At 34.6% G+C, this 26651-nt stretch overlaps 1 protein-coding gene and 1 non-coding gene across 25 annotated transcripts in view; both read left to right on the top strand.

Moving 5' to 3' along the window:
• The window catches only part of LOC106661379 (RNA-binding protein Musashi homolog Rbp6), an 892072-nt gene that overhangs the window by 750657 nt on the left and 114764 nt on the right, over positions 1–26651 (top strand). The gene's annotated exons all lie outside the window — the stretch shown is intronic.
• On the top strand, positions 14190–14262 carry Trnad-guc. The gene has a single exon. It is a non-coding gene; the product is annotated as a tRNA-Asp (tRNA).

Raw genomic sequence — 26651 nt, 5'->3', positions numbered from 1 at the left:
ATTGCTAATGTTTGAGAGTGACTTGCTACTCGTGCTACAAACTTCACCAGTAGATTCTTGACCCTAAAATGAACAAAAAAGTTCATATTGACCATGGTCCGATTCTCAACCATTTCAGAGTAATTTCGCTTTTTATCGATTTTGAAAGATATCACGTCCTGGCGTCGGAAAATCGTGATATCTTTTAATCTAAACATTTCTCTTAAAATCTATAAGCACCGTTGAAATCCCCGTTAATTTTTCAATAAGAAGATGAAGGTGGCAAAACGTTTGGGTCTTTCTTCCTTGACCTTCTAGCTGTTTGTAAACTTCTTAAGCATTACATACTAAATGGGCATTAAATTAAATTAAAAAATTTCAATGGAATTATGATTTTGATTCTCTCTAAAAATTAACGGGGATTTCAACGGTGCTTATAGATTTTAAGAGAAATGTTTAGATTAAAAGATATCACGATTTTCCGACGCCAGGACGTGATATCTTTCAAAATCGATAAAAAGCGAAATTACTCTGAAATGGTTGAGAATCGGACCATGGACAATATGAACTTTTTTGTTCATTTTAGGGTGAAGAATCTACTGGAGAAGTTTGTAGCACGAGTAGCAATTCACCCTGTATATCTGTTTTTAACTATCTATGAACTACATGTATCAATCTATCTTTCTCTAACTCGCCTTCCCACCCGTGCGGTTAAAATTAATATATAAAACAATATACAAATTAATATAAACGATACAAAAATTATTACATTACAATAAAATTTTGTTTTTAAAAAATTGTCAGGTAGCAAAACATTTGGCCAAATTAAATCTACGTCTTACTTTCGCCGGGGTAATGAATCTGTAGAATAGTTTTCGAACGTTCAGTCTTCCTATTCCGTAACAGCAAAACCTATGTAATTAATAATAAGGAATTTGGTAAGATTAAAGTTGGATTTATTTATTTGTACGAAATAAAATGAGTTTAATGACCACGGGGGGGGGGGATTTATACCGCTGATCATCCCGAAGCGATGATAGAACCGATCGGTCGTTTTGAAATGGGATTTGTTTCAAATTGCTCAATGGCCGGGTGGAATATAAAATCGTGAACTGCCGGTTCGACGAGTCAGTTTAAACTAGCAATTCGTTCCTGAGCCCAGCAAATAATTTTCACTCCTACGATATGCTCCAAACGAAACCTAGATAACGTTTTGGTTAATGGCTGTAATCGTGTGCTTTAAAAAGCAAAACAGTTCATCATCGTAATACATGATTATTTTACCCTAATTATAAAAAGTAACGATCTTTTACAAAATGGCTGTTAACTAATGAAATATCTAATGTCCCACTTTTAATGAAGCTTCATTTTAACATAGAAAACAAAGGAAATATGTGATCTTCAATTTTTATAGGGTATATGTCGCTTTCATCAGGTTTCACTAATAATACTATTTTATAAAATGTACGATTCATGCAAATAAACGGAAATTCGCGAAATTGCCTTTGAAAGCTTTATAGAGAATTAATTCTGAAATTCTGATCATCCTATAACTGCATTTATTATTCTGATAAGCCAGAAAGGGTGAGAATATACAAAAATTTATCAGAGAAGATCCAACTGCTGACAATATAAATTGCCGAAAATTGGTTTTTGCGATACCATCTCATATATATGTAATTCCAATTACTTTTATGCTGTGAAAATGCTTATACAAAATTGCAAAAGTTTATGAATAATTCAATAACGCGTCGACTCGTCCTTCCCAGATATTTATGTTTTATTCTAATATAACTTGATACATAGTGCTAATTTACAATTTTGTCTTGGAAATTATAATTAAATGTATAAAAAACTAATAAGGATGTAATTAATACAGTACTACTTACACTGTATCCAAAACTTAGTATGTATTATTTTTCTGTGTGCTATTTTATTTTAGTCGCAATGAGTGTCGCTTTTGCACTTTAAAATTTATCTATTGTGTACCAGCTAAATAAAGTAGAGGAATTTTCCTCAGACACATGGTAATCTACGTGTATATTGCCCAACGATGGCATTCCTAGGTCCTTTCCTGGTCATTGTACGTCGGTTTCTTAGGTTATGCTCAGTTGTCTCTGTCTTCTTACGACATAGTCGACATAGGTCATTTGTTAGCAGTACCATTAAGTGGTAATATTAGCTGCTAGGCTTGTTAATGTTTTTCTGTTAGGTAGGATTTCATTTTTCTCCTCGTGTTACGTTTTATATAGTTTTTTTCTTTCCTAGTGTAAAATACTCGTTCTTTTAATTTGTTTACTTCTGTAAATCACGTTTTTTGGCAGATAGGTACAAGTTCCTTACGTTCTACGGACAATGCTTTTTTTTTCCTTTTTAATTCTCCTGACATATTTATTAATCCATTATAACATTTTTTTTAAAATGAATGTGCAAAATGTGTTCAAATTTGAACCAGAGGTTGTTAATATGTGTACCGAACTGAGCTGACGTTTCCTAGAAAATAAAACTAGTGTCCGCGTTATTATGTATAGATTCCCCTTTTCTTATGATGTTAATGCTGTTCCAGGATATTTTTGATTTGTTCTCGTAGGTTTGTGGAGCGTTTAGAGAGGTGCTTCTCCCGATAATAAAAATCTGCTTTGCATATGTAAAATCAGAAGTGGAAGAGTACGGTTCGGAAATACATTTTAACTATTTTATGACGCTTGATGTTTGTGATTGTACAAAATGGTCAAGTGATCGTTTTTTAATGCAGCTGCGAAGTCGTTTATTTTCCTTAGTGGCAAAAATTAAGTTTTTTTTAGCTTTAATAAGATAAACTCGTTTTGTTCATCACATGAAAACGTCATTCGATCATCGTATATTCTTGATGACACTTGGTCTTGGAACGGGCCTAGAATAAGAATGAAGGTTGATTCAAATCCAATATCTGTTTTCTTTGATTAAACGTCAACATAAAAAGGTCTCTTAGGAAAATGGCAAAACTCGAAAAGAGTCATAGGTTTATTAGCAGGATGATAATGGAGCGGATGTTATTTACAGACGAAACGGACGATAAATGTCCTCTTTGTGTTGATAAACTGCAGGGATTGAGAATAACAGGGACCTTAGGTTTAGCGAGGGCGGCGATTAGTGTTGGCCGCCGGTATCTGGCGACTGCCGCCTCCGACCCCTAATGGCTCTTCACTCTCAACTCACTCATTAATCCTTCTCACTTAGAACTGATAACGCCCGCATTAGCTACTCGGCCACCCTTCAACAACCCCCGCCCTGGGCACTTTTATCTAACCGCCCCTCACGGCCGGGATTTCCGCAGAAACGCGTCCCCGTCCCACCCACGTTTTTTAACTTGGCAATAGACTCCGACGATCATCATTCTTTGGGCAGATTAACTTTTTTTTCTGCCGGGGGAAGTTCTTCGTCCTTTTTAAATTGTAGCCGTGTAAAGCTCTCTCTCCCGTTTAAACCACCCCGCCTTTTTTCCAACCCCTTGTTCTCCCTCACAGGGTTTCAATTTTTTTTAATTAAAAAACACCACAGTTTGTACCCTAATTTATACAGGGAGTCGAGTACCTAGTAGTGATGGACTTGAAATACTAACCTTTTCCTTTTCTCTCTTTTTTGTCTTTCTTTTGTGAGAAATTCCCGCCGCCCTGGAAACAACGAAATTTTACTTGTTGAGAAAATCGCCTTGTAGTTTGTGAAGTAAAATATGAAGGCGGCCGGGGGCGGGACGTGATTGGAATGCCTGCTCACATCTGATTCATACCACTCCATTGTCCTTAAATGAATTTCGGATTGGAGGAGGGTTCGGTCCGCAGTTCAGCGCTCTGTGTACTCTGAAGGGGCTATGCCGAATCTTTATCCCCTTTCTTCCTTTTATCACCTTGTTTTCTTTCATTGTTATCTCACGATTGGGTCCGCGGCGTCGAACTAAGTCCCTAGTTATTATCGCTTTCGATCCAAACTCTCGAAAAGCACCGTAAACAGAAACGAAGCCCTCCATCACAATTAGTAAGAACAATAACACAGTTCGAGATATCACGTAACGTTTTCAATAATTGAGTGTACTTTATTTGAATTAAACCTGGAAAATGTCTAATGAGATTAACCTCAAAAATTTGAAAAGTATATCAAAATATATATTATTTGAAATTTTTTTTGGGCAATTCTGGTTCTGCGTCTATATTAATATTCTGTATCAAATTCAGTAGTTATCGTGGTCCGCGTGACCAATTAAAATCTTTCAATTAATTAAGGTTTTTAGTTGAGATAAAAAAGTCAATGTCACGAGCGGGATTCGAACCCACGACCTTCGGCTAGATATGCCGCTGCTCTACCACTTGAGCTATTGTGACTTCGATCCACTCGGACACTAACTTCCCATCTTAACCCCACGTTTTGAAATTTCCCTCCTTTTTTTGCCATTTGAATTGAATAAGTTAAAATGAAGTATACCTTCACTAAAGCTCTCCGTAGCCATTTCATTTGTCGCCGAGAATCAAATAGATTACACGACATTTTACAAATGCCAAAAAGGAGAGAAAATTCAAAAGGTGGGGTTAAGATAGGAAATTAGTGTCCGAGTGGATCGAAGTCACGATAGATCAAGTGGTAGAATAGCGGCGTATCAAGCCGAAGGTCGTGGGTTCGAATCCCGCTTGTGCTATTGACTTTTTTATCTCAAGTAAAAACCATAATTAATTGTTATACATTAATTGGTCAAGCGGACCTCGAAATTAGTGTATTTAATGATTTAAAATTATGTATACTTCACTAAAGCTCTCCGTGGCCATGTCATTTGTCGCCAAGAATAAAATAGATTACACGACATTTGAAAAAATGGCAAAAAGGAGGCAAAATTCAAAAGGTGGGATTGAGATGGGAAGTTATTGCCCGAGTGGATCGAGGTCACGATAGCTCAAGTGGTAGAGCAACGGCGTATCAAGCCGAAGGTCGTGGGTTCGAATCCCGCTCGTGACATTGACTATTTTATCTCAACTAAAAACCTTAATTAATTTAATTCTGTATTGATTTGATTCTATAAATTAATGCTTATATATTAATTTGATGAATAATCAATTTCGAAGAAGATTAAAAACATAACGATTTAATGTATACATTTTAACTACTATACCTTACTAAATTTAATTTTTAAAAAAATTCTAAACAATACGAACAAATTTATGATAGTAAAACCATTTGACTATCAATCAATTTGCTGACAGTCTGTTCAAATTGAACTAACATTAGGACACTGCTTAAAACAAAAAATGCCCAGCAGACCAGCAATATCGCTTAAATTTTTAATCATTTTTATGATTATATTTCAGCTCTAGAAGAACAACGAAAGTAAAACATATTGTATCATAATAAAAACCTAGACAATCAGATCAAACTGAATAACATCACAGATTTCCCTTAGAATAATCCAAATCTGATGATTGCAGTTTTTTCCTCCTACAAACAAATAATTTGACAGAAATTATACTTTACAAAAACTTTATAGATCGTTATTTCACATTATAATATACAATCATAAAAGCGGAAACTGCTCAAATCAGTGGAACAGAGATTTAAAAAGTAGGAAATTTTTGGATGAGACCTCCCCTTAATGTATTGTACGAATAATACTTCATAACATGACATTTTGTTAAATTTTAACCTTTTTTTTTTACTGAAGTTGTTCTTAGATTTTTGAAAGCTCTGAAAAATATTAAGTAAATATCATGAAAAGCAAATTCCAATTTTAGATTTGGCTTTGCTATTATAGTTGTGATTAAACTGGGTTTTCCCATCCGGATGATGTGGGCCCGCGAGGTCCCGCAGCTGAAATAACTATTTATCCATTAATATCACCGGGATCGGTCTTGACGGACGCCGTCGGACTATGTTAATTAATACGGTGATGTCGAGCTGTCACAGGCCGCCAGGGAATATTAATATCCCGCTATTTAGTTATTACTCGCGTAAGCAACACATATCATCCTGCTCTGCATGTCAGCCTTCTCCTTTCAATTACATGTCTACGCGTTGAGCAGCATTCCTCCGATCGTTAATAACAGGTGTAGAGTTACACGAGGTGCGGATTTGAAACGGTATTGTTCCGATGTCACTGGCCGGACCTCCCTTTTTCCGTAAACAAGAAACCCGATCTCGTTCGTTATAATAACGTCGTGTTGTGTTTTGATTCTGGTACGTCACGTTTATGCTGTTTAGCCAGTCAAACACAAAATACGTCCAATCCTGTTCACGTCAGTAATATTTTATCTAAAACTTCAATAAGTCTTTTCAGAGGATCTTCGGAAGAGGTCAAAACAGAGAAAACTTCCTTACGGTTTTCGCCGAGCTTTCGACAGTTTTGTACCGTCATCTTCAGGGCTTTAAAACGTTAATAGGAAATTAAACAACATGGTGTTTTGGGCAAGTACATTATGTTTTTTTCGGCTCAGCATCTCATATAAGTCTAAAAAACCAATAAAATCCACCTTTTTTTAGTTTTTCAGGTACAAATGATCACAGTACGTTCCCTAATATATATACATATACAATTAACTTATTTTAAAAACAATAAAGTAGGATCACAGATCAAATCAATAAAAACAATCTTCAGAGATTGTTTTTATCGGTTTTTATTGATTTGATCTTTGATCCTACTTTATTGTTTTTAAAATAAGTTAATTGTATATGTATATATATTGGGGAACGTACTGTGATCATTTGTACCTGAAAAACTAAAAAAAGGTGGATTTTATTGGTTTTTTAGACTTATATGAGATGCTGAGCCGAAAAAAACATAATGTACTTGCCCAAAACACCATGTTGTTTAATTTCCTATTAACGTTTTAAAGCCCTGAAGATGACGGTACAAAACTGTCGAAAGCTCGGCGAAAACCGTAAGGAAGTTTTCTCTGTTTTGACCTCTTCCGAAGATCCTCTGAAAAGACTTCTTGTATCCAGCAGGTCGATAATCTAGTTCATCGTTAAAACATCAATGTAAAATTTCACAAAAGCGGAAAAATCTTGTAACTTAAAAAATAACTACAATAAATTCACTAATTTCGTCGTCCGCTTGACCACGCTTAAAAAATAACGTTGTACCGAACACGGGGACGTCAAAAATATCAAACCTGTGTCCAAGTTGACAATAGGCAGATATAGTTTTTTTTCGAGTTTTCCCTTCCAAAGCAGGCCGTTCTCTGTGGCCAGAAAAGCCGATAGATTTCAAACGGAACGGATGTCTGGGGCAGGGTCTGTTGACCAAAACGCTTAGGTAGATAGTGGCCGACTAAGAGGAACCCCAACTACCCTGGTATTGATCCTTGAAGTCAGGTGCTCGCATATTTCACCTCGCCTCTCTATTTTATTCCCCCGGCCTTTACTCTGTTCAACCACTCCAATCCCAAACCCGCCGAGCCGTACTTTTTTCAAGTACAGAGGAGCTTAAAAAAATATAATGGCGTGGCCGACCATGTACGTACACATCCGACAACGGAAAAAAGTCAGTTTTAAATTAGAGTTTAAAAAAAACCCCTAAACGGATGTTTTCTTATTTCCTGTCAGAAGGGTTTATTTTGATAACCCTGCCAGGAAATTTTGTATAAACACACCATGATTCAATGATAGACTTGCTAAATTTACAAAAATATCTGAATCTTGCAGTGTTTGATTATGAAAACACACTTGGAATATTGAACTTGCATGCTATTTATAAACCGAAATTATACCACCATAAACATAAACATACATAACCAGGGCGTCCCTTACTAACGTAAAAAGAATTAATACAGAAAATACAGAATCCTTAAAAGATAAACTTTTACAAGTTCTTCAAAGTTCTTCTCTAAACCATAAGAGTTTCTTGGTTTTGTAAATACGAACAGATATCACGCTTCTAGCAAGGTTTTGCCATATACTAATTATCTATACGTTAACTTAACTTTTCAACAATGACATTGTCATTGCCAATAATGTAACGTTTCAACGAAAAATTTGATTTTTAGGAAGATACGGTTTTAAAAAATTACTCGCTAAGATTTTTAAACTTCTATGTAAAACTGAGCATACCTAAAAACAAAAAGTTTGAAAGCACAAAATCTTCTAGGGACAATGTCAGGCTTGATTTTTCAAGAACATTCTAAACAATTTTTTTTTTACTTCATTTATTTGTGTCTACAACTGTACATGTATTATATACAACCAGCAGATTGGATTTCAGATTGTGTTTGGCATTATGGGCGTTATAGAGAAAGCTACCCATTGGCAGCCGCTCTGGATTAATGAAATGATATTAATCATTTAAGAGGTCTCTTATCCATATTCTTTTCAGACGTTTACGTGGTAATTGTGGGGAATGGAGTAATCGTATTTGTGTGTTGGTGTGATTTTGTAATTTACTATGAAAACGTCTGTAATATGTTTTGATAGATGAAAAAACTTTGATGGATTTGAAGATCTCTGTGAAGTGTATTATTGTTTACATAAAAAGGGGCAGAAACAATTAGTCTTAAAATTTTGGATTGAAAACTTTGTAATCTTTGAATATTGGAATACTTCGCCTATCCATATACTTGGCACCCGTTCATCTAAATAGGTTTGAGTATGTGTATGTCGAAAGTTTTGGTTTTAATGGTAATTTTGATTGTCGGTTGAGAAGGTAATAAAGAATTTTAAATCGTTTATTCAGTGTCTGTTTTTTTAATCGTGTGTGTGGATTCCAAGTTAGTCTTCTATCAAATGTAAGTCCTAAATAGTTAACTTTGTCGGATTGAGGAACAGGTTCATTGTATAAGTATATGGTAGGACAAGTCTCACGACGGAGTGTAAAGGTGATATGTTGTGACTTTGAGGGATTAAACTTTATTTTCCAAAGATTGCTCCATTTTTCAATTGTTGATATGTGATTTTGTAACATGAGTGAAGCTTGTGTAGAAGAGAGATGGCTTGTTAATAGGACGGTGTCATCTGCGTATGGCATTCTCATTTTTGGGCATATCAGAAGTAAAAATTGTGTACAACAGCGGAGCAAGTATTGACCCTTGTGGCACACCTGCAAGCACTTCTTCCATCCCAGAAGTCTCCGTATCCTGGTTTACTGCGAAAAATCTCTCTTTAAGGCATGATTGTATAATCAGATAATAGGCCTGGGGTAAAAATAATTTTAATTTGTACAATAATCCCTCATGCCGTACTTTGTCGAAGGCCTGAGAAACATCTAGAAACACAACAGTCGCGTACAGTTTCTGCTCGAGACACGAAGTAATGAAATCAGTCACTCTGTGAAGTAGATGAGTGGTGGAATGATGGGTTCGAAAGCGAAATTGATGGTCTGGTAAGATGTTGTTCGAAGTAGCAATAGAGATAATTCTTTTGTAAATTAATTTTTCGAATAATTTAGAAGGAACGGGTAACAAACTAATAGGACGATAAGACGATGGGTAGCTTAAATTTTTATGGGGCTTTGGGATCATTTGAATGTGAGAAAGTTTCCATTGTATGGGGAAGAGTGTAGTCCTCAAAATTGCGTTAAATAAGTTAAAAAGACGACTGCTTGTTTGGGAAGTTCTTGAAGAACTTCAGCTGTTATCAAATCATGACCAGGTGATTTTTTTGTAGGAAGCTGTCGGATTTCTTGTGATACTTGTTTTGGAGTTATTGGTTTAGGTGGCAAATCTAGGGGTATAGGAGTTACAAGTGAATCTGATATAAATTTTTCGTGTTCGGTATTCATTATGTTATGAGGTTTGAATACCTCGGAGAGATGTTTCACAAATGTTTTGGACTTTTCTTTATCGGAAACGATCCAAGTTCCATCATCATTCCTGAGAGGAGTTGTGGCAACGCTATGACGCAGGATACGTTTAGTACTACGCCAGAGGTTCCCATCCTCTAATTAAATTAATTTTTTGATGCTTTTTCTCATTCCTTAACTTTTTTCTTAGAGTTATAATAAACAAATTGATACGGTTTTCAACTCTCTTTCCATGATGTATTGAATTTACAGGGAGAATATTTTAAGACATACAGACATTTCATGGAATAAAATTGGCAAAGTTTGAAACAACCTGAGAAGAATACGATTAAAAATCAGACTTAGGAATATAGGGACTTTGTAATCCAATTTGACATGTAGGATAATCTCATAACGTTTTGATATCTCTTCATGGGACACCCTGTATATTTGCGGAACCTGTTGGCCGTTTGCGTTTATTAGGGCTTCTGTCTCGGATTTGCTACGCGTCTCTGGGTTCGAATCCTGTCCCATGGCTTGTTTTATTTAATTATAATCCACTATATCACTACAATATTATAAAACTGTTATAATTATTATAAAACAGCGTAAGTTAATTTTTCTGCTTACAAAACCCTGAATATACATTAAAGTTTATAACGATACATTATTTATCCATTAAAATTAATATAAAAAAATTATTCGACCCAGTAAACATATTTTCATAACCCATATAAAAATTATTTTATATGAATAAATTTCGGCATATAAAAATAAGGATAAGGGGACTTTTCATATACATATGTGTTTTTTTAACTGTAATTTATTGTCACTTGTAAGTTGGTTTTTTTCCCACCTACATGCCATGTTTGCCAACATTGCTCAACCACTCCACTCGCCGAACTCAACGAGCCGTACTTTTCCTCGGGTAGCATAAAAAGAAAAAGGCCAGCCTAGGCAGTACGTGCTCCTATTTTTATTAACAATTTTTCATAAAAGACTTTTAAAGGGTATCCTGAAAAAAAAACCCGTAAAATCTGTCATTTAAAACTAGTTTTTTAGTTTTTGATGGTGTAATTTTACTAGGTCATAAAGAGATTTTCGGCCAACATCTTGAAATCTTGAAAGTCATCAACCTGTCACATTTTGACATATCGTCAATAAAAAAAGCTAGGCTCTGATTGGCCCATTACACCGATAAAGACTGCACGTTTGATTGGACATTTGAAAAAAGGTATCGATCGAAAAATCAGATCTCGTTTGACCAAAGATGAACCGTGTCTGGTGGTTCTACCACTCTTCTTCCCATGGTTTTGTAGATAATGGATGAATCGAGGTCGTGAATCAGGTCTGTTTCGGGTATGTAAACCGACGGGTAAAAAATGTGCGGTCGGTCCTTATCCTTTGCTGACCTATTCTGGTTGAATTCACCTGCTCGTAATCAATATTAGGTAGGTTCTATTTCGGCATTTCTATTAATAAACTCAAACAAATGATTTGTTCAGCGGTCAAAGCTTAACCAAAAACCAGGTCAGTATGTTTAAAACTAGATATATTACGTCGGATTAACAAATAAATAAACACGGTAAAGTCTGCAAGCTAATGATCGCAATATCGAGACCGACTTTTAAGGGTCCGTGATTTCTCGCTAGTTTAAGTTTACTCGCATGCCACGCTTTTTAAGTTTTTCTTAATTGGATATTTCGTTAATTATTCTTTTTTAAATTGATTAAATATTCATTTATCGAGCTGAAGCCCAAAGTCAAATCCCAAAAATTTTTTTATTCCTTGACGTTTTTAACTTTTCTGATCAAGTGTTATTTTGAAAAATAAAACTAGTCCGTATCCTAAAAATGTTATTTTTGTTTCTAAATTTGTAAGGTAATTACATTATTAATATTTCAAATATTTATAAATGGTTAAAATTTCTCAAATCTTCAACGAAGGACCGAGTGTTTTATTTTTAATTGGCTTTGTCCTTAATCGTTTTTCAATATTAAATTAATGTTTTAAACAAAGTCATGAAAAAATAGAATTCAGCGTAATTAAATAAAATTAGTAATGCGATGTCAAATTACTATCAAATAAAATAAATTGAAGATTTGCTATGGATTGGTTAAATAAAAAGTTAAAATTTTTAATAAAATTAAATAAATGGTAAAAAAATACGGACGGCCAGACGCTTAGATTTAAGAAAAGAAAATATAATACGATGTAAATTGACGCGGCTACGGAAGCGTATAACATGATGATTGTAAGTGAAGTTCTTGATGATGGAAGCGATGATTGATGCAAACGTCAAGCCGGATAAAAGATGGCCGACGGGGTACTGATGAGGTGGAAAAGATTTCTAAAATGTAAATGAAATTATATCTGTATTTTTTACCGGTTTCTCTAGAGATCTCTGTCTATACAGTCAGTTTTACTTTTATAAAAATTTCATGGGTAAAATTATTAAAAATAAAATATTAAAATGACGATACTTTTCGAAAAGAGCCAATGTTTTTTCTTCCTACTCCGGAAAACGGTATTGACTTGGAACTGACTAGAATTGAGAAATTACTTGATCCGTGTAAGGGGAGATCTGGTAGGAAAATAGAGAGGGTTAAGAAAGTGGGTAGAGAGGTTTAAGCCAATTCTTCTTCCATCCCACGGGATAATTGTCAGTTTTACCAGGAAGTAGGCCGAGAGTTGGCTCCTGGTTAAATTTTCGACGGGGCTTTTGTTAAGAGGAGCACGCTCCTGTCGCCCTGGCAAACAAAATAAGAGCATTACCCCGTCCTGGCCGGGCGGGGGTTTATGCCGCTCAACTTTTGACAATTCATGTAAATGTCTTTTCTCGCCCTCTTTTTCAACCCCGTCCCCTCACGGATTAGAGGGCAAACAAAATGTCGAGGCCCTGGATTAAAAAGGTACAAAGTCAAACCGCCTGGGGAATTCTACGGCGTAAATCTGTCTGGGACTTTTTATTTATTTAATTTTTTAACTCAGAGGAAGAGAACTTTTCGAAATGAAATTTTCCATCACAAATATCCGGTTTTTATCTGTATACTTTATTAATTGGAACAACAATTTCAATTTGATCGCTCTCAACATCTCATTCTAGGTGTATATTCGTTCTGTTCAGATAAACTTTAAAGTTTATTCTTCCATTTATTTATTCTCTTGCTGATGAAAACATCTCAAGCTAGCCAACGAAAATGGACAAAATCAATTTATTCTTATAGTGACCAATGGAAGGCATTTTTTCTGAACACTATGAAACTTCATAGACTTAAGAACAGCGAAACCGCTAATAAATGAAGGTATTTTAAATAAAGAAACACGATATAAACATTCTTTCAAAAATACTGTATGAAAAAATTGGCAGCAACAATATTAAAAAAACAAAACTTATTAGACAACATAATCAGCCAGAGTATCATGGGTCATGCCGATAAGGATACATGCGAACTAGGATGATCTGGGTTCCTTGTGCATGCTGACTAGGCCGTGCATGCGGCCTGCAATAGAAAACATGATTTCCTGGTCTTTCCTGTTAAGGCTGTGTATCCCGGGATAGCGAGTGCCAAGCTTTGAATGAAACATCTGAATATAGCAATAAAAATAATCACGTTTTGTTGACGTTTATAAAAAAATCCTATATGACAATCGATAAACAAATACATTTTTATAAATTTCAGTTCTCGTTAACAAAACTAGGCCCGCCTCAACCCTCTCTATATTTAGATTGCGAGCATTAAGCACCGATTTAAGAAATGGCTTCGGGAAATTCATCCCTTTAGAAGATCAGTGAGGTGGAATAAAGAGTGGATCCTGTAAAACAATACAGTTGGACGGCGATCATTGAGGAACCAAATGACCTCCATTAACCCTTCTTAAGGATGGACTTGGCCCAAATACATTTGGTGGATTTGAAAGAGAATCCTAACGTGAAAGGGCTTCCGAGAAGAAAAAACCTAGATTTCATCCGGCTCAACAAACTGAAAGTGGGTTGCGTTGGTTGACAATATACATAAAAAATAATCAGTGATAATGTATGATTTGATTGAAAAAATTTGTCGTATTGTTTGTCGCTTTTCGAGTGTATAAAATATTGAACTAATTGACGGTTAACACTTCTTTTGGGTCATTTTTCTTGCAGTTTTCATTTTTTTTTTCTAAATAAAAATAACAGGCAATTATTATAATAGATGTAGAAATAACCACTAAAACAATTAAGTGAAAAAAATAGATTACAAGCTAAAGAGCTTATCAATTTTGACTAAAGAGGTAATATATATAATTTGAATTTATTATGCACTAATATTTTCACTAATTTCGTGGTCCGCTTGACCAATTAATATATTACAATTAATTAAGGTTTTTAGTTTAGATAAAAAAGTCACTCTCACGAGCGGGATTCGAGTCCACGATCTACGGCTAGATACGCCGCTGCTCTACCACTTGAGCTATCGTGACCTCAAGTGGGGTATGTGAGGTCACGATAGCTCAAGTGGTAGAGCAACGGCGTGTCAAGCTGAAGATCGTGGGTTCGAATCCCGCTCGTGACATAGACTTTTTTATCTAAACTAAAAACCTTAATTAATTGTACTAATATTAGTTATAAAAATTGAATTTGCCGAATTTTAATAATGAAAAAAGCCAGATTTTCTTTACTCAAGCATTATTTAGCATCACGTATGAATATATAATATGTAATGTATAATTACATCGAATGAATAGAAAAATGTACACGAAACACCCAATAGGTAATATTTTGGATGGTCCACTTTTAAAGGTTTATAAGGAAAACTTGTTCGAGGGTAGGTCATACCTGATAGATCCAATATTGACATTCATCCAAACGAGTTACGTGGGCGGTAATACTCGTACCATTTTTCAGTAATGTTAGCGTTCCATTACCGTTCTCACTGTCACTTCCATTTACAAAATGCAACCGATTAAATCAAATGAAATATGTTGTTTTCAATAATACATTTCTGAATGAATAACTATGTGCGGTTGATATTTACAATTCTCTCACTCACTCACACTCTCTCTCTCTCTCTCTATCTTTCTATCTAACTATCTCTCTCCTCCCTGTCTAAAAGAGTGATAATTTATACGATTGTATATGTTAGAAATCTTTAAAAAAGAAGTTAAATCTTTTAATTTCACGGCGTGGTCGTTATGCTAAACCAACATGTCAGCGGGGTCTTGCGGAATTGTCGATCTGCCCCGTAAAATTGTCAGGGGTGAACTCACTCACAATCTCTCTCTCCCCCTCTACCTCCTTGTCTCAAAGAGTATTAATTGATACGATTGTATGTGTCAGAAATCTTTAAAAAAAGTAGTTAAATCTTTTAAATTCAAGGCGTAGTCAGTCGTTAAGCTAAACCAACATGACAGCGGGGTCTTGCGGAATTGTCGATCTGTGCCCCATTAAATTGTCAGGAGTGAACTCACTCACAATCTCTCTCTCANCCTCCCTCCCTCCTCTCCCACCCTCTCTCCTACTCTCTCTCTCTCTCTCTCTCTCTCTCTCTCTCACTCACTCAGTCACTCACTCATTCACTCACTCTCTCTTCTCTATTTTCTCTCCCTCTCTCTCATTAAATAAATCGTACATCTAGCTCTCAATACTGCTGAAACTAAAATCATTATACCTACACACCAAGGCTATTTGAAACTTTCCAAATTATATTCATCTGAAAACGGATGCACAAAAAAAAACTTTCAATTTTAACTAAATGTATTTTCATTTATAAAGTCCGACAAGTAAAAAAGATATACTTGAAATAGTTTAATCGAGTGATTGTTATTATTTTTGTTCCCACGTCTACATGAAACTTATTTTTTCCAAACTTTTCTATTATTGTTAGTTTTATCATATCCTGGTTATATTCACATTTGGAACAACTGCGATCCGTCATCTCGTCAGATTATGAAATACCACCTCTCGGAAAAGGGCGACCATCAATCAAAAGTGCCCGTCAAAACCTTATAACCCGTCAAATCTTCGATGAAAAGTAATTTCAATACTTTTCTGGTTCATTCCGCCTTCTATTTTCTCCTCCTTTTTTTTCAATTTTTAATTTTTTATCTACGTTTTCTCTCCCACTTTCAGTAATGCGAACAGGGCATTTGAAAATTTCAAACGCTTGACAGTCCGAAAGGGCGGCGGGGTCGTGTCCCGGGTCGATATACAATCAGGAGATACCCCCATTGTCGCATCTCCGATCCCAGACCATATAATGTGATAAATGAGTGCGCTGAACCGAATCTCACCCGACCGTTTTCTAAGTAATCACAAGCTGCCCCGACGACGAGGAATAGGAAGGAAATACACCCATTCCAAAATTATTAATATTACTGTGAATTAATAATTCACCCGAATGGAAACAGACGTAATGCTACTGAATAAACATTCTTATCAATATTTAAGAGATGATGTCCATCTGTACAATCGCTTCCGTCCTTATCTACGTATAGTAATTATTACAGATCGTCTTCCTGTTCAGCATGCAGGTAAAACTATATATTTGTAATTGAGGGAAGCATTAAACTAATCTCCAAGGTGAAAGCTTTTAGCTACATTGCTGAACATAAATTAAGTGTTGTATAGTCTACAATTACCATCCTTACCCTATATACCTATTTTGTACTATTTATCCGACGTCTTAAAACCTCAGAAGAATTATAAAATTATAAGGATTGGCTTATATCAGTGAGTTACTTTCATTTTTTTCTATTGGGTTTTTAAGAGGATTATTTATACATTTACTGCTGTTAACATTTTATAAATTGATAATTGAAATGTTCATTTAATGAATGTCATTTTGCGCGTGTATAATTATGCGAGAGTGATTTTTTCCGCAAAATATCAAAGTGTACGAAATATAATACAAATTAAAAAAACAACTGTATGTAATTTATATTATATTGAAAACCACTTACTGAAAACTTATCAAATTATATAATCAATTCTTTCAAGGATAATTAATAATATTGAATCAAGGAATTTCGCTGAATACAAATATCTCATAAAATGTTTCCCCAGGAAGAAATTAGGTAACAATTGGAATGGGAAATTTATTTCATACTACTTGTAGTATTTTATATATTTATTTCCCGAGCAATTTATTTCGTACACATTATTCTATTAGCCTAGATTACACAAGAAGTTATGTACCTACGATTACTAAACTTCCCACGTTCAGAAAATCACGTATAGGCCCTAGAAATCGATTTTATGCTTTTCCACACTTTTTAATCAAACTCACTGAAATAGTTAATTCACTACTTTCGTGGTCCGCTTAAGGTTAACATTAAGGTTTTTAGTTGAGATGAAAAAAAATTTATGGCACTAGAGGGATTCGAACACACGACCTTCGGCCACATACGCCGCTGCTCTACCACCTGAGCTATCGTGACCTCGATCCACTCTGACACTAACTCCCCATCTCAACCCCACCTTATGAGTTTTCTCTCCTTTTGCCATTTTTCAAATGTCGTGTATTCGGTTTGGATTCTCGACGACAATTGAAATAACGACGGAGAGCCGTTGTGAAGTGTACTTCATTTTTAAATCATTAATTCACTACTTTCGAGGTCCGCTTGACCAATTGTCATTGAAATAGGTTGAATTTGCGATTGTCAGGATTTGTACACGTGTAAACTCAATTTTTATTTCAATCAATTCCGTTCATAAAGATTAATTATTGAAAAAAGTGATTAAGGAAGTTAAGTTTGGGTTGAGATAGGAAGTTAGTGTCCTAGTGGATTGAAGTCACGGTAGCTCAAGTGGTAGAGCAGCGGCGGATTTAGCCGAAGGTCGTGGGTTCGAAACCCGCTCGTGACACTGACTTTTTTATTTCAACCAATAACTTACATAAAGTTTAATTATTGAAAGAAGTTGTTTAAAAGATAAAAGATTTGGTCAATCGGACCACGAAATATAATGGACTTAATAAGTAAAAAGAAGTATATCTTCACTAAAGATCTCCGTGTCCATTTCATTTGTCACCGAGAATCAAATAGAGTACACATTTGAGAAAAATGGAAAAAAGGATGGAAAATCAGAAAGGTTGGGCTGAGATGGGAAGTTTGTGTCCGAGTTAATCGAAATCACGATAGCTCAAGTAGTAGTAGACCACTGGCGGATTTAGCTGAAGGTCTGGGTTCGAATCCCGCTCTTGACGCTGCCTTTTTTTATCTCAACCAATACTTTACATAAACGGAGGAATAATGTTTACACCTAATGATGCAAATTGTATTATATTCTGTAAAAAAAGTTTTTCAGTATTACAATTTCTGAAGAAAATTGGTGCCCAAAATAATGGTATATGTAAAATATACAATCCCTTTTTTTCTCGTATGACATAGATTCTCAAAAATGATGAAAGTGATAAAATGAATGAAGATTGTTTTCATAACTGCGTCGCCTCGGTGTATAAAAGCTTCAAGGCTCTCTACACCTTTAGCCGTAAAGACTCCTCCGAATTTGTTCTATTTAAAAAAAATAATATATATTGAAAAGAAAAGAAAATGGATTGGAAGTGGAAAAGTGCTAGCAGGAGAGAAAAGTAGGGAAAGTGCTTATTGAGATCACAGGGATTAAGGCAAGACAAGATTGATGTTCGGAAAACGCCTCCCGGGGTTTGCCAATATTCCGAAGACAGGACGAAAACGAAAGTAGAATTAAGGTTTCCCCCGGTCCCGGTTTCCAAATGGATTACCAATTGACGTTTCAACAAAAGATTCTAGAGACATATTTTAGCAGGTTGTTTGACGAGATTTGCGAAAATAAAACATTTTGTATAACTTTTAGGCTGTAATCTCTGAAATGAACCAACGGAGAAATTTTATTTTAGCAATGATGATTCAGTTGGATACGTTTGCTCTAATTTGTGCCAAGTTAAACAACACATTCAATTACATTAAAAAAATTTGTTAGTTTTTGTTACAAGGCGGTCCGAGTCAATCAGAAAAATGTACGATAACAATCAACGATTACTTTGGACTTAATGGCCACCTCTCGACTGAGGGCATATATCATCAATTTGGAGATAGGGACGGGAACTGGGGCCAAAACGGCTATCGACAACACTGGCGAACCAAACCAATTTCCAATTCTCGCTCGGGAATTATTGCTCTTCCGGGACTTCTGCTCGGATTAGGCGGATTCCATTCCTCCGGATCTCTACAACTATACTATTTTCTGACCAAAAAATCCTCAAGTTGAAAAGGGAAAAAATAGAATAATTACGTTTTCTTTATGTAAAACAACTACAGAATCATATTTTAAAAATAAAATTTTGATTATCTTCTTTTACTTGTAACATCGTTACATCAAAAAAAGTTATACAATTTAAACTATTTCACCAAAAACTCAGGTTTTGCCAGCACGTCAATAAATATTGACTAATCGTGTATTTTAATTATAACTTTTCCACTTTTGTACATTAAAATATTCAGTATAACAATCTTTTTCAATATTTGTTTATTCCATTAAATCCATTGTTACGTTTTTGTTTAAGTAATTTATACTTGATCAAATTTTTCTTGTCAAAGGTTAATATAATTTTGTAACGACGCGTTAAAAGTATATGTTTTCGCGATATGTGAAGGTGGATAATTCACAGAGTCAGGCAAAATTACGGTGGTTTTTTATGGTTAATTGAAAACTGCTGGAGTTGGCTATAAATGTATTTTACTTGGTAGAACCCAATAAAAATATTCAAGGGAAAATTGAAAACAAGAAACTTGATTAATTTCGAATAGAAAATAATTTTTCTCAAAGTCATGTTTTCCAAATATTTAAAATACACTATTTTAAGTACATTCATTTTTAGGCTAGTCTTGAATTTATTGATAACAAAACAAATAGTATTAAAACCTTAACATGAACAAATATTAACAAATGTAATTAACATTCATGACTTGAATTAAGCGTAGATGCTGACGAAAATGTCGGCCTTGATATCTCTTGGTTTTTTACATGGTCAAATTTACACTGCATTTAAAAATCATCGTTTCTTTTGTCAAAACATCTTATTATTGTAAATTAAAACAACAATTATCATATATTCCTTCTGGTTTTGGGTACGATCTTAGTCTGAATTTTTTTAAATAATTTTCCATTTATCGATAGGATTTTCCTGGGCAAATTCTCATAGCAATTTGTTCCGAAGAAGTAAAAAAATATGAAACCTGATGAAATTTGGCTTTCATTCACAGATTTAGGCCAATTTCCAGGGGTTCCTAATTTTGAATAAAAGACATACCAAGTAAACATTCTTCATTTAAAGATGTAACCTAAAAAAATCACATTTTAAAGCCTGCTGATTAATTTGGTAGGAGCATCTTTAAGCCGGGAACACACCCGATGCTACGCCATGCGACGCTACCCGGCGCCTTGCCACGTTTTGGTGTGGTGTGCACATCTATCCGACGCAAGCACACGTCGCGTACAGTCCACAGCGTTTATCACTATAATCACTATCACAATCGCAACGCATCTTTTGTTCTTAATGCACTATTTTGAACAAAACCTTGTAATAAATTGTTAGTTAAATTTTATGAGCACAGCCATCTAATAAATTGTTTGTTTAAAGTTACTCCTAACCATCATAATTAAACAATGTTTATAAAAACTTAAACATTTTTTATCTCGTTTAATTTGCTTTACATTAAAATAACATGTTGTAATTAATAAAACGACAAAATTACATGTACGTAGTTTGAAATAAACTACAAAAAATATGAGTGTCCTGTTCTGATGCTACCCGACATTAGAAAATGGTGTAATTTTACGAGCAAAACTATGAAATAAATTGTTAATTAAATTTTATGAGCAAAACCGTGTAATAAATTGTTCCAATTTTAGTATATGTACCGCCGAAGCGAGTACAATAAATTGTTAGTTAAATTCATTATATCAAAAAATCGTATTCCGGTGTTTTGATTAATTTTCTACCAAACCATTAAAATTAATTTTTTAAATAAAAACTAATTAATTTTTAATCACAATTAATTTGGTTTATATTAAAATAAGTATGTTGTAATTAATATAACGACAATAATACTTGTAGTTTGAATAAAAATATGAATGTCCGGTTCTTTTGTCTTCGACTGTACTAGATGCGACCCGACGAAAATCTGGACAGTGGGATCGCAGAGCGTAGAGTAGGGTAGCATAGCATAGCATCAACCAGAGATGCACGGGGGTAATACAATCTTATGGAATAATGGACTTTGGTTTTGCGTCGGGTAGCGTCGCATGGCGTAGCATCGGGTAAGTGTGTTCCTGGCTACAGGTGATAAATAAACTATTCCAGATTTGAACGTAATCTCCCGCTTGACTTGTATAAATTTAACATGCAAACAAACAAGGTTTCAAGATTATATTGACTAAATTGTGTGCAAATATGTAATTCTCTTTACGAACTTAACTCGGTTGACTCAAATTAAATGTATGTTTTTGCATCGAAACTATAAATATTCAGAAGCGGTTATTTCTTCCTTCAAAACATCTCAACTTTCATATCTTTAAAACCCAGTTAAGTCATCTTATTTGTTCTTGGTATAGTTTATTAATCTGAATGTGGTTTTCTTAAAAGAATAAATGTTGAACGAGCAGATTTTCATGTGTTCATATTAATCTTTGCCCATGCATTAAACAATTTTGATTTCTGAGCTGATAAGGAAGAATATTATGTTTTTATCCAGCGATTTCCTCTTTAAAACTGTTTCACCATCTTCTAAAATGTCTCTTATTTGCAAGAACATATTAAAAAACATCTTTGTGTGAACTATAAACTAAACGTTCCCCACTCTTCGGTTATCATTGGGTGATAAACAAACTTTTACTGATTCCAACAGGTTTATCATTCCGCTAGACTTGTAAATATTGACATACAAACAAATAGGATTTCAATTTTATCTTGACCAAATATTGAGCAAAGATGATATACTGAACTGTATAAATTAATTTGATTTTATGACCACTATGATAAATACTGACAAATAAATTTCTTTCAACCAAATATCTCGTGTTTCTGGATCAAATCACAATATACTGATATTTTACTTTAATTTTTGATTAGCCAATTAGCCCGAATGTGCTTTTGGTGGTAATTCAAAATTTAGGGACAAAACATTGTTTTATCTATTGTTTTCCAACTTATTAAAAAATAAATAAAACCTGAGGGTAAAGTGAAAAAAACTTATTCACAAATTCAGCCACATTTTCTGGCTCCTCTGGCTCAACACCAATTGAATAGAAAACATGTTTTTAACTTGGCCAAATTAAATGAAAGGAAAGTCTGTATATTTTTAAAGAAAATTTACTCCGAAAGCATATATAATTCAAAACTCTATAAATTCAGCAGTAATTTTTTGGGCGTGACTTTTAGTTGTTGTACAGCAAAAAATAAATTCATTTCGCCAAATAACTAGCAAAAATAATGATTTTGAGATTCCCCCATCGAGTCAGCCGTGTGGTTCACGGGTCTAACTCATGCTGTTTTGTACTGTCAGGCATGTTTTGGCTACTTACTATGTTCACTGATCGGTTTGTGTGAAATTTATATTTTATTTTATAAAAGGGATCCGACAGAGTGATAAATCACACACAAAACAGCAAGGCAATGCAGATTAAACTGATAGAAAACGGCCAAACTAAAGATTTGTAAATAGTAACAACAATTTTTATAAAATATTCTTGTGTGTTTCTGAATGTTTTTTATGAACAGATTCGTAGCGGAATATTTTATCATGTGACGTTTTCAACAAACTAATTCTCTTAGCCAATTATAATAGGAAACTGGTTGGTATGATTTTTTTCAGGTAGTCCTTTATAGAAACACTGTAATAATTAGTTCGTCTGATTAAATTTCTTTCTAAGGGGTTTTCTTTTTGTTCTGTTCCACCCATTTTAAAATAAACAAAGATTTGTATTCTCTATGCCGGTGCCAAAATGAAGGAAGACCGTTTCCTTTGAATCTGATTTATCGATGTTATTGCTCTTTCAACTCGAAAGTGGTCCTTCTGACACGGATCGATTACGTCAAAAGTCCATTGAAAGCTAACGGTGAAGGGGTTTGTTTTAACGGAAAATTATGTTGATGAGTTAAATTTAATTTGAATTATGTTGATGAAACGAAAGCAATGGAGGAATTGTTAATAGAATGATAAATCGAAGAATGACGGATTCAGGGTCCAGAAGCGTTCCGACGGTTTTATCGCGATGAAGTTTGAAATTGATATCAGATTAGGGGCTAACATCCATTCCAGTAAATGGAATTATCTAGTCTCCCGCACATCCCTGTTTCCGCGCAATCCTGGCAATAATTTCGCGAGGAGCGGACACCGCCGGGGTATTAATTCCCGGCTTGGATCTCGCGAATGGAAAAAATACCAATTTTTTAAATTAAAAACCTTTTAATTTTAAATACGAGGGGATGAAACATTCCAAAGAGGGAGGAAAAAGAAGGATGTGATCCCAGCGTTCTCAAAAAATATTAAAATCCGGCTGTAAAACTGTTTTAGGCGAAAAATAAATATCCCGCCGTCTTTATTTATTTTTATTGTTAAAAAAAATCTGATCAACATATTGCAAGAATGCTTTGTGAAAATATTGTTTATACTACCGTTTTTACGATTTTATTTTATATTCACAATCCAGCATTTGCATGCTTATAACGCTCTGTCAAAATGGCCGTGTTATTTGAAACTTGAAGTTTGTTTTGTACGCTGTTCTCCATCTTGGCGAACTCCATCGTTGTACCACCGGATAGAATGATAATCATAAAGTGTGACGAATTCTTATAGGAACAGTAAAATTTGAACATTTAAAAAAATATCTTAGCATTTTTATTTTATATCTTAGCACTTCACGCGAGCGAGAGAGAGAGATAGAGAGAGATAAAGAGAGAGGAGAGATAGATAGATAGATAGAGAGATAAAGAGAGAGGAGAGATAGATAGATAGAGAGAATGAGTGAAGGAGAGAGAGAGAGAGAGAGAGAAAGAGAGAGGAGAAAGTGATAAAGAGAGAGGAGGGAGATATTGAAAGAGAAAGGGAGGGGAGAGAGAGATAGAAAGAGAGACAGACAGACAGACAGACAGACAGAGAGAGAGACAAAGAGAGTGGAGAAAGCGAGACAGATAGAAAGAGAGAGAGAAAGAGAGAGATAGAAAGAGAACCAGAGAGATAAAGATAGAGAGGGAAAGATAGAAAGAGAAAGAGAGAGATAAAGAAAGAGAGGGAGAGATAGAAAGAGAGAGAGAGTGAGAGAGAGAGAGAGAGAGAGAGAGAGAGGGAATGAGGGAGAGGTAGTAATAATAGAAAGAGAATTCTGCCTGGCCAGTACAAACAGCAATTCATGTCTCCAAAGCATGTCAAATATTTTACTAAATTTATCCACAGCATAATTTCAAAAAGCTTATCAATAATTTGTCTGTTTTATTCGTAACATTTCCCAAATCTTTCTTTTATTAATCTTATTATTATTTTATCGCTCCTTTTTTCATTATTATTTTCGGTTTACTAGCATGTTTCAGTTATCTTTCATTTATCCAAATTAATATATTTTAGGTTGATATGTTATTAAAGTAAAAAAAAATTATCCCATTTATTTAATTTTTTCTAAATTTGTATATGAGATTTGTAAAAACAACGCAATCGATTAAGTGAGCATGTGGGATTAACAAACGCCCCATACACAGGGTTTACTGTATGTGGGGGAAACAGAAAAAGAGAGAGAGAGAGAGAAAAAGAGAGAGTGAGTGAGTGAGTGAGAGCCAAGGGAAGGGGAAATAAAGAGAGACAGACGTTAAAGAGAAACGAACCAACTGAGGCATGAATAAAAAGGAAAACAGAGAGACTAATAGGACACGAGAGAGTTAGAAGTAGGAGGGAGAGGGACGTTGAGATTGTGAGATTTGGAACAGATTTACACAAGAAGTAAGAAAAATAAGACTAACAAACATAGAGACTGACGAAAGGAAAAATAAGTAGAATGCTGACAGTTGCATAACAGATGTAAACAAACAACAAGCAAAAATCCATCTATATAGATATTGCAGGCCAGAGATGTAGAAAGTTAGTAGCAAATTACAAAGCGACAGAAAGGTGGTGAAATAAAAACACGCACACACTCACACAAAGTACTTTGTACACTACAACGACCCAGGTATATAATGTGCAATCATTGATTACAGTTACAATATGTTGTGTTAAAATGCAGTAAACCGTAGATAATAAAAAAAAAACAAATTTGTTTCATGAATAGACCGACAGTTAATTACCCAAAATCCATTTCGAAACATCCTTCTACATTTTGATAAGCATGTCCCCTCCCTTCATCCCAACAATAGATCGATGTTTATTTGACAGTACCAAAGTGAGCATCACCGACGAAGCAGTGGCCCAATTAAATCTTTATTCACCTAGCGGGCAATTTCGGGAATTGGTCGTATCGTATTCCATTAGATGGGCGGATGTTGCATGACCTTTCACGACACACTGCCGTCGTATAACGATAGCATACTGTCATACCGGTTATAATTCGACGCCGGTTGAAACTAGTTAATATTTTTAATATTCTACTTATGTAATAATGAAATTTCGAAGTGTTTTGCTTTAAAGGCTTACAAAAATGAGTTGAAAGTAAACTTATTTGATACACACTAATATCATTTATCATATTTATGATGACATAAAATTCATATTTTTTATATTAATTAAAAATAAGCTATTACAAAGTATACAATTGGATCAATGGGTACCTCTTATATTTGAATTCTTTCAAGGATCACTCTGGGTCTTCTGTCAGACTGTATTCTCTAGTATCGGCAGTTGTTAAAATTTTGTATTTTTTAACGTGAAAATAGATAATCCTCTTAAGGGGGAGAAATGTCTCTTTTACCTGTTTTAATGGATTGGATGGGAGGTTGATCCCCATTTTCCTCCCCACGGAGACTCAAGATGCGATTCCGTTGTTTATATTTTTCTCCGCTATTTCCGGATTAATTCAAAGGCCAAAGAGGGGTGGAGGGGAAAGTTTATTATTTAGTTCGATTATCTTCGAATAGGGCCCGGTTGGACGCAAACCTATCGAGATTGATCTATTGTCTATCAGACTGCTGGAGAGATTACCGAATTGGATTTTCTACATGGTCTCTCAAAGGCCGTAGATCCTCCAAACGTAGCAGTACAAAAGACATATCACAAAAACATAAAATAAAAGATTGTTTTTTACGATAAATTAACAAAGTGACATAGATAGTATAGAAAGAAAAAGGTTAATATAACAATAATATAATTTAAGTTAAATTAATTAACCTTTATGTAAGGTATTGGTTGAAATAAAAAAGCTCGTTTCACGAGCGGGATTCGAACCCATGACCTTCGGCTAAATACACTGTCGAATTTTCCCGTCTTTTTGTCATTTACGATCGAATTCACGATTGCTCGCGTGGTAGAGCAGCGGCGTATTTAGCCGAAGGTCGTGGGTTCGAATCTCGCTCGTGACACAAGCTTTTTTTATTTCAACCAATACCTTAAATTAAGATTAATTAATTGAAAGAAGTTATTTGGTTAATCGGACCACGAAATCCTAACGGATTGAATATAATTTAATATTATTTAATTCTGCCTACAAACAATAATCTCATCAATCTGCCTGTATAACTTTAAAAAAGTCGAAATGGAACCTATACAGAATTTTTGTCACATTTGCCAAAATTTTTACTTATTTATTATTATTTATTAGTTTATTACGAAGGAACTTTTTTATCATTTATGATGAAACCACATTTTTCATGTCTAAATTTGTGGTGGGCACTCTCGACACGACCCGCAAGGCACAATTACACAGAAGACAAACACTTTGAGCCCTGAAGATGATCTCAATAAAGATCGAAACGTTGGCACGATAAAGAAAATGTTTTTCTGA

This window comes from Cimex lectularius, unplaced genomic scaffold (genome assembly GCF_000648675.2).
Source record: "Cimex lectularius strain Harlan isolate CLEC.00 unplaced genomic scaffold, Clec_2.1 scaffold68, whole genome shotgun sequence".
NCBI classification, from domain to species: domain Eukaryota; kingdom Metazoa; phylum Arthropoda; class Insecta; order Hemiptera; family Cimicidae; genus Cimex; species Cimex lectularius.
This window is presented reverse-complemented; position numbering and strand designations above follow the sequence as displayed.